The 13,683-nt window shown below is 34.0% G+C and overlaps 1 long non-coding RNA gene across 1 annotated transcript in view; it reads left to right on the top strand.

Moving 5' to 3' along the window:
• The first annotated feature begins 346 nt into the window (after positions 1-346).
• The window catches only part of LOC134654637 (uncharacterized), a 333,016-nt gene continuing 319,679 nt past the window's right edge, over positions 347-13,683 (top strand). Inside the window, exons 1-2 of the long non-coding RNA XR_010097354.1 lie at positions 347-361; positions 646-756. This is a non-coding gene — a long non-coding RNA (uncharacterized LOC134654637). The remainder of the gene's footprint in view (positions 362-645; positions 757-13,683) is intronic.

The following is a 13,683-nucleotide window of genomic DNA, read 5'->3' as shown; positions in this document are numbered from 1 at the left end:
CCGGTAGAAATAATGGAGATAAAGATTGAAGAACCGATAGCCATTTGCCTTATAAAAATCTACGAGTATCTGTAGTGCAAAAGTAGGAGATGCGATACAAAACTTGTCAAAAATTTTAAGAAAAACTATTTGATTTAGTAAAGCAACAAATATATTTATACCTATGTTAATATTTATTATATTTTAATACCGTGGCCGCACTCGATACATGATTGAACGACATCGGCTCGATAGAATATAATTGCAAAGATTGGTCTTAAAATCACCATTAAACGGTTCTAATGTCTTTATTTCTTGACTTATGTGTCTGAAATTAAAATCAATTTGTCAAAACATTTACTTATACCTAAACCGCTAACGAGTAATATTACACAAATAATCCACATTTATTTTTATTTCAATAGTTTTCTTATTATTCCCTTGAGCGCTGGTGGCCTAGCGGTGAGCGCTGGTGGCCTAGGTTGATATTTACCATTGAGGAAGCCGGACTAGCCCGATAAAGCCTAGTTTACCCTCTGGATTGGAAGGTCAGTCTGATGGCAGTCGCTTTCGTAAAAACTAGTGCCGACGCCAATTCTTGGGATTAGTTGTCAAGTGGACCCCATGCTCCCATGAGACGTGGCCAAAATGCTGGGATAACGCGAGGAAGATGATGACTATGATGAGTTTTCTTATTATTCCCTTGCCCAGGCCCAGTAACATGCGACAGTGCTATCTCATTTACTACGATACAATTAGACAGTGTGTGCGTTTTAGGTATTGACACTATTGACAGCCTCTTAAGACTGCGTCGACCGTTCAGTGGACCCATCATTAGTGGAATTGTGTTTAATAATAAACTGATTAATTTCTGTATAGGTACATAAATCAGTATATTATGTATTAATATTGTTGTCCTACTTGTTTCACAACTTTTGGTCTTTGTCACATAGTTTAGTTTCATAGAACGAAGTACCATTGCGTAAGTTTCGGCCCGGCCGAAAGGTTCGGCCGTTTTTTGGCCGAAACCGAAACTACGGCCGAAACATGATTTTTTGGCCGAAACTGGCCGAAACCGAAACCGAAACCGAACCTTCGGTCGGACACTACTTTTAATACAAAGGTATGAAAATACAATTAAGTCTTGTTTTTAAATAAAAATAGGTATTTAATTAACTACAAGGCCGAGCCCCCACCATTAAACAAAAAAATACTTTCATATTAATTGCAATAATCTCTATAAAAATAACTAACCATCAGACCATAAAAAAAAAATCCAGATGAATTTCATCCATCGCCTTCTAGGACTAAAGATTAAACTTGCTTACAAAGTATTGTGTCTTATCATTATTTAAATTTGTGTTAAGGTGTACACTCAGCCGCATAAACTTCATAAAGTTAAACGTAAAGTCGACATGTCATAACCGTAACGATGCTCGGCTGACGAGAAACGGTCGTATCTTCGCCAAAATTATCCAATTTCGGTGTACAAAATTAGCACCCGGTGTTATGATGTGTCAAAAAACATTTTATTTACATTTTTGGCGAGATTGCGTCAAAATAAGCGCGGTTTAAGAGTATGGCGGGATTAAATCATATTAAATAAGGCAATTTGCGATTGTTTATATGAAATTTGTGCTACTTGAAAATTGATGAATGAAAATTGAGTCCGCAGTAAGGACGAAAAAGTTTGAATTTTATCCAACTCAAATTAGCTCTTAAAAAGCGATAAAAGTAGATCATTCTCAAAATCTAGTTTTAATTTTACCTCTATATATGTATAGGTCTTGTCAACTTTCCCTTAACAGCAAGTTTGGTATGAATTTATTTACACTAAAAATCACCACAAATTAGATTTTTTTTTCTTGCGAATGATTGTTTTACAAGTATGTACCTACACTGATGTTTTTTTCATTACACAGGTCGAAAAAATCCTAGATCTTAAAATTTTGTACTTTTTAATACAGTTCACATATTTGTAGACTCAGACCGAGAAACGTCTGCAGCGATTTTGATAGCCCACGCAGTGCAAGTGTCATTTTAAACATCAAACTTCTATGAATTTATGACGTGTAAATAACACTTGCACTGCGTGGGCTATCAAAATCGCTGCAGACTTTTCTTGGTCTAACTCTAATTGAATTGTAACAAAACACCTAGAAAAATACCCACAATACGTATACAGGGTGCTTCCTGTAACAGGAGCAATAAATTAAATTAAAGGCTGTAAAGGCTCAAACTGACCAACATTTGTTCAGCAACTTTTGAAAATTATGAATCCTTTAAACCCTCTTTTTCATACAAAATAAATATTGCCTTCAATGTACGCTGACATCAGTGTGTTTGACGTTGCTTGTCACGCTTTAAACATAACAAAATTTGCAATACATTACGTCTTAGAATAAACTTTAAAGTGTAATAAAAATCAAAACGTGAGTTATTTTCTAAAGGATGCTTCCTATCCTGTATAAAAAATAATCTTCTGTACCTACCATATGTTCTCATGAATAAACTTTCATTTCATTTCATTTCAAAAAATAAACATGTATACCTATTCCATGTTGTTTTTATTTCGTCACACAAATCGTTTTTTTCCCTACTTTGTTTATACATATATACAAATACCTGATATTAAACTTGTTATTTTATACAAGTTTTGTCACTACATAGTATCTATAAAACAAAGTCGCTTCCCGCTGTCTGTGTCTATGTATGCTTAGAACTTTAAAACTACGCAACGGATTTAGATGCGGTTTTTTTTAAACAGATATAGTCATTCAAGAGGAAGGTTTACGTATAATTTGCTAACCCGTGCGAAGCCGGGGCGGGTCGCTATATAGTATCTAATAATCCATAACGCTCAAAAGCGTAAAAAACAATACCGCCAAGCCATCAATAACGTTGACGCGAGACGCAATAATTGCGCGATCCATCACTTTGACGTGAACACAACTAAATAATTTCGGGTTAAACATTCAATTTGGGGAGGGGGAGGTAATTAGAGGGTTCAAGATGGCGGATTAGCGGTGCATTTTCTTTCTTTGAAACGGTTTGCAGTAGTTTGGCTAAGAGGAAATTGAATTCTGTTGAATAAAGTTATTCTACAGAATGATTATTATATTTATAAAAAATAAAATTATTATTAATAAAGTAGTTCTACATTTTGTGTGTGTTCCTACAGATGTGGAAAAAGAAGTTGTAAAAGTTGTCAAAAATTTCGAATTTTAGTTGGGAATTAATGAATCTTTCATTTTGGAAACGAAAAAATTTTGATAGCCATATTTCGGAAATTTTGAATTAGGAAACATTCCGACGGCACATTCAGTACTTTTGAGTGTTGTTACTTGAAACTTGAATGAATATAATTGCGTTTTTCAGATTAATTCTTATTGACCGAGCAAAGTGAGGTAGGTTCAAACTATATGGGTGCACTTTTCACGTTGCCAGTAAAGTTGGCTGTACTTAATACGATATTTTGGATTTTTTCCTATATAGAGTCTTATGAACCTAGCCACCGCCATATACTTACAGCCATATTCGAACTTTTTCTCTTCAAACAAAAACGTCACTTTTGACACTTGTTTGACACTGACATATCCGATCCATATCGTTTCTGTCTCTAATATTTGACGTAGGTATCTTAAAGTTCGAATATGGCTGTTAATCGAATTTACGCTCCCATTTTAAAACGACTTGCTGAAACAACATAAAACTCGGTAAAGATATTCATCTAACCTACATATCTATATCTAGGACTAGTTTTTGTTGCTTAAAGTTTAACATTAGAAAAACTTTCTACAAGCTCTACCAATTTTTTTTATTTTAAAAGGCGTGAAACCTCAAAACCGTCTCCATATCACATCAAGCTTCCAATAACGTATAATCTCACCAATCCTTAACAAATTATGTAGCCGAACAAAGCGCCCCCTTTCGACAATCCGTCGGGAGATGGCGCCATAATACGGGATTAGCGATTACTTGAAAATAGAGTACATATATTTATTTATGTTGCACTGGTAAAATTATTAACCTACAGAGGCAAGGCAACACACAGCTAGTTGTCAAGATAAAGCAATTTAGGCATGCGATTTTAGGTAGAGGATAAAATGGGACTTTATGCCCGAATGATGTACTCAGCTTTTCACTTCGTTCGCGAGGGAAATATACAGAAACATCAAAATGTTTATTATACTGTAGGTATATAATGAAGACTGAAGGAATGAGTACTCGGGCCCGCGCACGGCTGCAGCAGTGGCAGTTTGTGTAAAAGGTTTTAGATTTTATTACGCAGTCAATAAGTAGAGCATAAAAAGCAACTTGTTGCCACTTACACGCGACTTAAACTCCATCCTTTACTAGCTCATGCTCATGCAGTGAAAAAAAAATTAAATTAATATACAACATTAAAGTTAGTATAGGTATGGCGACTCCAGCAGCGTTACTGCTGCAGAATAGAGACGATAATATCACTGTCAATTTCCTTGATAAATTGCGTTACTGTCGTTGCTGCATTGCTGTCGCGATTTGAAGTAATTCTGTACATGTGAATTATCAAGTCTTATTTTCATGGTTATACTCGTACTTCTCATGAATTTCTTACATAAACATGCCTGAACAAAAAAAATATCCAACCATTCTGTTTACTCAATTCTAAATACCACTGTATCTATCCATCACCCAAACCTCAATACTCTCAATAGCCCCCGCAAATTACAAAGCGCCCCTCGCCGAGAGATGGCGCCACAATGCGGGATTAGTCGTTATTACGTCACCTTTGTGACGGCGAATATTAAGGATTATGACGAGGGCTTTTCTTTGGGCTACTGTGGGTTAAAACCGGGTATAGGTATAATGATTTTATTAAAATTGAGAGAATAATAAATAAGTTGCACTTGGATTACTCTTTCCTTCTGTTCCTGGAACGTGTTAGTAATGAAAGTAGTAGTTCAAATAATACATGTTTACTCTATCAGGACATTCAGGACTGTATCTCTTCAAGCTAAATTACCTGTAAATGTATATTGCACTTGTTGACATATGTAGTAACATTACCTGAAACAAAACAAAAGGAAATTAAATAAGTAATATGCTTCACGACAATATCTTGATGACATCATACATAACGTTTCACCTTAAATTTAACAAAAAAACAATCAGTGAGGTTTACAAGAATCGCGTCTATCGATTCTATAGGGTCATGTTAAAAAAGTTATAAAATTAACGTAGAAAAGAGCGTCTATCAGGTCTTTCGTCACTTCTAACTCTTGTGTTTTTGTGTACCTACTCATATTCCACTTACATAAGGTCGGTATAGCAGAAGGAGAAAAGCTCTTCCTTGCTGACTGTTCCTGAGTTCTGTCGTAATAGACGCGTTTAGAGAGTGAATCTTCTGTACTTTTATTTATTCTGTGGTGTGGCCGTAGTATTACCAAAAGTCATGAACCCTGTTTTACCTGTCACCAAACGGCAGGGTATCCTTTGTAAAGTTGTTGGCACGGCGCATTACGCCAGTATATTGGTTCTCGGGTTGTTTCCAAAAGGGTTCCGCAACTTTGACATGAAACGGCGGATTGGAAATTTAATTGAACTCTATTGTTTGTGTTTTGATTTGTATGAGGGATTGTAGGGGTGGAATAGGTTGTTAAAGTATTTTTGTAACGTTTATGTGATTTTATAATTAGTGTTTGATGAGTTTAGATGTTAGTTCCAATTGAATTTTTCACTGTTTAGAGTGTTTAGATGACAACGATTTCACTCACTTGAATTTTTAGTCGCTATTGGCGACATGTTTCGGGCCCTTCGGGGGTCCTTTCTCAGGCGCGAGTGCTCGCGGAGAATGCAACTCGTAACAGTTTAAAATATGTCTCACGTAAGTTTTATATCGATTATTTTTTCACTTTACGAATTCATTTAAAAATAGATGAAAGAGTTGCCTAATTGGGAATAGGTATTTACTAAGCAAATAAGTACTTACCTATATAGTGTCCGATCGAAGTTCCGGTTTTGGAATAAAAATCATATTTCGGCCGAAGGTTCAATTTTGGCTAAAAACCCGCCGAAGCTTTTGGCCGCGCCGAAACTGTATTTTCCCAGATATTAAAGCAATTTCTTGACTTAGTACCTAAACCTTTAGCTATTTTCTGTATTTTCTGTATTTTCAATACACGAAATACTAAATTATTTATGTACAAATACAAATACAAAATACAAATACAAATATCTTTATTCGGTAATAAAGGACACATATTTGCTTACATTTATGTTCGGAACTATAATTATAGTTTGGATTAGTAATTTTAGTCACTAAGTGCAAGAAATAATGTCGTAGTTAATACCGTGTAGGCACGGCACAGTTAAGTGACCAATCCCAGTCCCTAAGTTGTTAGAATGTTAGAATAAGGTGTACAATTGGTCGGTTAACTGCACTGTTTAGTAAATATTACTATAAAAATAATATACTTATAACATTTTATGAATGAAGTAAGCTACATCTGTTCCCCGTACTAGTATTAAACTGTATCACGGTGGAAACAGGATTCGCCATCCTCTGTTTTCAATATGTAAACAATCAATAAACAAACACATTACAAGCATTAACATAGAAACACATTTGCTACAAAGATGTCCAATTAAAAACCAAACATGTATTTTTAAACAGCAAATTGAAAGAAACCAAGGCATCCTCAAGGGATTTTCCCCTTTCCAAATCGAAAATAAACTTCATAAAATTCAAATTAGCCAACCCCTTCTAAGGCCATTTGGTTTCATAAATAAACCTCTAAGAAACAAAAACACCCCAACAATTAACAAATCGCTAGCAGTTTAGGGTTAATTTTAACCCTTACGTTTTTTATTTTTAAATTATTGCGGTAACCTGAAGCGCATGGAACAATAAATAGCGAGTGACAAATAAAAGGGTAGGTGTGTTAAAGGTGTTTCAGATGTAACTAATTGAAAATTTCAGCGTTTTGTTTTCCTTAACAGTTTTTCAAGCTGATTTCGTTGCTAGAAAGTGGATAAACATCCACAAAATAGCAGTAGGTACCTAAGCTATTTTACACTAACAAGAAATTAAAACGGGTCACATTTCAAAGAGATTTTCTTAGCAAGTCATCAGGGCCAATAATTGGCAAGATGACAAATTGACTGCAAGTCAGGGCCAACAATAAAATATAATTAATTGTTTTAACTTGCTGAACCACTTTCAGCAAAAAGCAGCACCGAGCATTTGCAGCGTTATGTGAAGTTAAATGAAGAAGAAGAAGAAAAATCGTCCGTGACGAGATTTCCTCTAGAAAGCTTTGAAGAAATTAAAAAGTGGAAAATTGACTGCCTTGGGTGAGACTTGAATTTAAGGCATCTAGATCGATACCTAGGTATTCCAGCGCTCTGCCAGCAGAGCTAAGCCACCAAGACCTCATCCATAGCCAGAAAATCTTTCCACCATATGGGTCTAGGGGACCCTAGCGACATCTCCGTAAGAGCGTTACACTCTTAATCGGCTACCTCCTCCTGCTTTCCTCTATAAATTACAGTATAGGGTCATTCAAGAGAGTTACATGGGATCTTTAGGCTACAGTATATTATTATAATAACCGGTTATAAATACGCAGTTGTAAGTTTATTAGCCACCGATTTCAAAGTCAGCGTTTTTTGGTTTGTCTGAAGCACCCATAACGTGTCACCCAACACTTTTTACCATCTGTTTGTTATTCCGTCTATTTCGGGACATCCTTCCTTTTCCCCCGTCATTGTGCCTCAATTAAGAACTCGCATCTCTTTTTAATGGCTTAAGATATATTCAGTTAATACTACAAAACCTTCCTATACCATCCAACCTGCTATTTAAAATAAAACCCTAAGACAACATTGTTAGGGTAGGAATTGCTTTAACAGTTAACTGAGCGATAGGAGTTTTTGAAAGTTGCGTCGTGATATATCAATCGTACGAGCGGTAATACTACTTTTTAAGTGCAATTTTTTCGTAATTAATACCTTATTGGGTAATTTATTGGTGCGAAAAGAGTTTTATGTAAGTTTTGTTTTATTATGTTTGTGCATTAAAATCTCGAAAACGGTGTTTTGATTGAGTTTTTACTGCCGAATTGAGTTATTTTATTTACTAAGCTTAATATTTAATACTCAGTCGATAAGTGACTAATATTTATTTATATCTACCTCCTTATGGAACCAAGTGTACTTAATTAATTGCCAAAAATATCTTAAAAGTTTTAATACAATTGAATTAAAAGGTCTGTATTTGCGTTGGAATAAATAAAATTGAACATTTAACTTAATAAATCAACTTTATTTACACTAAAATACAACATCAAAATTCAAAGCTTACCTACATCAAAAATTAAAATCTAAAACACATAAAATATTATGTCTGGCGCTCGATGTCTTACTATTGAAAAGATTGACCGATTTCCAAGTCCAATATCCCACATCTACTGTGACCTAAATCCTTAGACACATAACCGAGCTTTAGATTGCTGTTAGATAACTGTGTGCCTAACTTTCAGGTCTTAGAGGAGGTCCAAATACCAGGGTATGAAGATTTTAACCGCTTTTCTTGTGTGATGCGGGTCTTGACTGAATTTTGAGTTCTCTGTGGTGTGTCCTGGAGCCGCATGTTACGACGATTATTGTGGCTTTTAATCACAATGTTTAAAAGTGACATTTCATTTTAAAAAACGTCTAATCAAATCCATTTGTTTTTTAGAAAAGTTCGAAATTTAAATGTCACTATTAAATCAGTTTCGGCGTTATAATTGTGCAATAAGAACATTTTAACAGATAAGAAATTTGTTGTAATAAAATAGTTTATCTCTATGCTGGCCGTAAGTTGCGGTTTTTGAACGCATCATAGAGGATTTATGTTATGTGTGTAGAAAAATATATCTCAAGTCGAGCAAAACAAAGAGGCACGGCCGTACCATCCTTTTCTCGATAAGATTTACCTACCCTACAATTCCGAAATGGGGTACGGGTATTTGACTACTAGTCAAATCAGTTTATTTTTTCGAACTGTCAAAACGATTTTGCTAAGTACTATGGAATTTATATGAACCACTAGCATGTGACGTCACAATCACATTACCTACTCTTTATAGTTTTACATGAGTTTTTAAAATAGAAAATGTGTCTAAAAATAACTGCTGTCTATGTTTCTCTATTATATAATCTTCTTGTGCTTTTCTTGTATGGTATAAAATAATTTATTTTAAATACAGCCAAATACCATATTATTAAGTGAACAATTACACAGCACTAAATATGTTAAATATAAATGGAAAAATTAAAAGCAAATCTTTACCAATCTGTTCTTACATTAATTTCCGGAAAGTTAAAAATATAATCCGAACAAACACACTTCAGCACATATTTAGATTTAAAAAGAAAACGTTTTAAATGACTCATACACTTTTTATACAAAGTACGTCACTCAGCGGTGACAGCTAAAGTAACAATATGGTGGGAAATATGGTTATTGTCATATCTTGTCATATAAGTGTGACAGGTACTGAAATAGAAGGGAATTGAACTCCGGAGGCCTATTCGGATTATTGGTTAACACTCGAGTCCTTTAAATACTCAGCTTTATGACTCATCTGTGTTTTTAGACTCCTTGTTAAGGCGAATTTCGAGTTCTTTTCGAGTCTTAGAGACCCGAGTCTATTGTTGAGACTTGGGCCCTTTTCAGTAACTCAAATTTATTGCCAAAAAAGTTCAAAATACATTGTCTTTAATGTAAAATTGATGGGTTAGGTATAACAAATACAATAGCGCTTATTTTCTTTCCTGCTACTAGTATTTAGATAAAACCTATAAAATTGTCGACGGAGTCTTTATTCGGTGGTTCGAGCCCTTTTGAATTGCGCTTCGAAAATACGGGATTCGACTTGGGACTTAAAAGACTCGGTTTTTTTTGGCGCAGTCTCGTAAAAACTAGTCGAGATCTTCAAATTGAAACCCAAAATACTTGAGTTCTTAACAACACTGAGCCTGATAGTAATTTCTTGTAATAATTTTGTAATGGATATGATCTGTCAGCTGTCAACTACATTTCTGGTTCGGGAACATTACAAATATTATCATGCTTATATTGTGGGACTAGGTCGGTCTGTGTAAAATTATCCTATAATATTTATTTATTTTTACAAATCCATAACAGAACTTAGTATCAGAATAGGCCTCTTGGTTTCATTGTAACGTTTTTAGTTGACAGCAAACATGGTTATGATTTTCAATGTCGTTTTTCTTTTGTGTTCATTTCGTTACTCGTCATATCGGTGCGAAAAACTGCAACGAACTATTTTAATTTTAAAGGATTGTACCTATTCGTACATACCTACAAGCAAAACGGGTAAGTTTGTATGTAAAGTGAGTGAGTGAGTGAGAAAAGTGTTATTATTAAATGAAACAATGAATGAACGACTAAAAAACTAGGTAAATTCATAAATACATAATATAGAATTTGCTATTTGCTACCGGTAGTTTAAAATCTGGATATGAATAAGATTCATCTTTTAAAAAACAGAAAGTTTTCCATCAAGAAGTATTTATCTACCTATACAATAATGCATTTTTTAAATTAAGTAAATTAAAAAAAAATAACATGTAATAATTTTCAATTAGAAATAGGTAAATGTATGTATCTATCTATCTTTTAAGTACAATTGAAATCGCGGATAAAATTCGTTTCGACAAAAGACAGTGCGTCCGCCAACTCATCCACTTGCGAGTCAAAACACCCACTATGTGCACAACTTAACACTAATCCCAGCCGGACAATCAGCTCGGTAAAACTGCAGCCAAGTCGCACAAGTTAGATTAGTTCCGACAAAAGTAGCCAACTTGGATTTGCGTTAGTCTTGTGTACAAATTGGGAGCTTTATTTTAGTAGTCGTAAAGTTGGTGGCGGTGAAAATGAGTTTATGTATTATACTACTCTTCTTCCTCGCGTTATCCCGGCATTTTTGCCACGGCTCATGGGAGCCTGGGCAACTAATCCCAAGAATTGACGTAGGCTCTAGTCTACGAAAGCGACTGCCATCTGACCTTTCAACCCAGAGGGGAAACTAGGCCTTATTGGGATTAGTCCGGTTTCCTCACGATGTTTTCCTTCACCGAAAAGCAACTGGTAAATATCAAATGATATTTCGTACATAAGTTCCGAAAAACTCATTGGTACGAGCCGGGGTTTGAACCCGCGACCTCCGGATTGAAAGTCGCACGCTCTTACCGCTAGGCCACCATGCACCAGCGCGTTATGTATTATACTACTAAACTAATATAATTATGCTATCTATGCGTATTTATACTTCCTGTCTAAAATTATTATGCCGTTATTCGTAAACGCACTACAAGCCTCAATAAGCAATTAATATTTTGTCTCAATCTGTCATTTTGACTTATGTATTTGTAAGAAAAGGATAAACCCTAAATTACCTAATTGAGGAATGTAAAGTTAATGAATAACGGGTTAAAGTATAAAAAGATGCGACTCAAACGAATAACTAAATTAATTAATCAATTTAATTCAAAGTTAGTTAATAAAAATATTGCTATGATAATGATGCAGTTTACATAGCAGAAATATGTATAATTTATTTAATAATGAAACAATTTGTGTGTTTGTGTTTTGTGTGTAAATTTGTGTTTTCTACAATAAAGAGTTTATACATACATACATACATTTGGATACCACCGAAAAATAATTCGGAGTCACAGTAAAATATTAAAAAAATATTTTTGAAGCTTACTCTGTTTGCTATTAAAGTTGTTTGACAAAACGTTGTCGTAAAAATATCAAATACATTACAAGAACGTAGGTTTTGGAATTCTGGAGAAAATATAGTAGCACTAAAATAAAACTAGCGAGAACAGTTGGAAGTTCTGTCATAAAACAGAAGATATATAAAAAAAATATTTTTAAACCCGCGTTACTAACAAATAACAATCAAATTAACGGATACCTAATTGACTTCCGGTTTGAGCACATCCTTTAGGATAATAAGAACAATATTTCAGACTAATCGAAGAAGATGTAAGAGTTTAAAAACCCGCCAGTGACGACAGACGAAATTCACATTTTTTCGCGGAAATAAAAAAGTACAAATAAATCGTTCTCATACCCGCCTCTTCTTGATACTTTCAACCAATAAAACAATAATATTATAGCACGAATTAATGTCTTGTAGTTTCTGACGTCGCGAAATGAATAACCGCTTTTTATTTATATGAACAATTTTATTATTATAGTTTTTATACAATAAAAATTCGTGTTCGTAGATCGTCTGAACCATTTTGATCATAGCTAAATCGAGGCGATGAAAAAATGAGAATATGATATGATTTGCTGACAGGGAGAGACTGACGGTAGCTGAAATCATTTAATTATGTCCGATTTACTAGATGACTAACTTGTTAAATAAATTTAACGAAGGGAAGTTACGGAAATAGTTTTACGACATTTTGTTTACAACACACAAAGAGCAAGATTTTTGTGAGGAGCTCAGTAGTCTTGGTACTTTCTGCTATTTATCATGATATTTTTTATTATTCCATTTTATTCCAGTTTTTTCGTGATTTTAAAACAGTCCCCGGTAAATTTTATTTATGTAGGTAGCTTTTGTATATGCAATTACTTACTAATAATTTATAAGCAATACTGAAAATAGTACCTATTTTATTTGTATAGGAAGCAAGCATTTATCAGCATTCTAGCAATTAATTTTCTATTCAATTTTTCCCAGTTTATGTAAATTGGTTTCACTTCACAATACAATGAAGCCAGGACCTTCATAAAATCACAAGTGTCAATTACTTTTACCAAATACCAATATGACATCAAGCATCAAGACTGGGCGGGCACGTGTCACAAAATTATGAATTATCGCCGCGTCTGCAGAATAAAATCATTCCACGACTGACATTCTCTTCACTTTAACCCACGTCTAAAAGGACTAGTATAATCGTGACCTTTAGATCTATAATAAGTATGAGGAGCCAGAGCTCAATTTATAATGGTATTCTTAAGTAATAAAAGGGAATAACGAAATCTCTAAACTATTTATAATATAATAATTTCTGTCCCAATTATACCGACGCTGACACGTTTTATTAGTAAAAATACGATTGTTATGCTTAACCCGTAAATAAATAATTTTTATAATTCTCTCTCCGTGACAATATTGTAAACAAAATTCTCTTGCGATGTTGTAAATTATGTCATGTCACCAGTGACATTACACTTGTGTTTACATAACAGTGGAGTTTAGTACTATTATCCAGGACTTGATTTAGGCTTGTCATTGATTCCTTAATTTTAGATGACGTCTAAAATTCTTAAAGTGAAACAGGAATTAGAAATTTCATAAATTCTGTGATCAAAAGAAGCGACGTAAATAGATAGGTACATATAAACTTAGTGAACAATTCATTATGAACTTTGAGAAAAAACCCCCGAAAACATAAAAATTATGATATTATAAATATTTCAACAGACCTTATGACGATGCTTTTAATAAAGCAGATAATTTCATTGCGCTTTCAGGGTTGTAAGTAAGTACTTTATTTACAGCGAGCTGCAAAATGTCATCTAGGTACATTATTTATTTAATTCATTCATAAAGCGGCCATGTAATTTCGCAGCTGGGTGTACAATTGATATAACTACTAAATTAAAAAAAAAATAAA

The sequence above is a fragment of the Cydia amplana genome, chromosome 15 (genome assembly GCF_948474715.1).
Source record: "Cydia amplana chromosome 15, ilCydAmpl1.1, whole genome shotgun sequence".
Taxonomy (NCBI): Eukaryota; Metazoa; Arthropoda; class Insecta; order Lepidoptera; family Tortricidae; genus Cydia; species Cydia amplana.
This window is presented reverse-complemented; position numbering and strand designations above follow the sequence as displayed.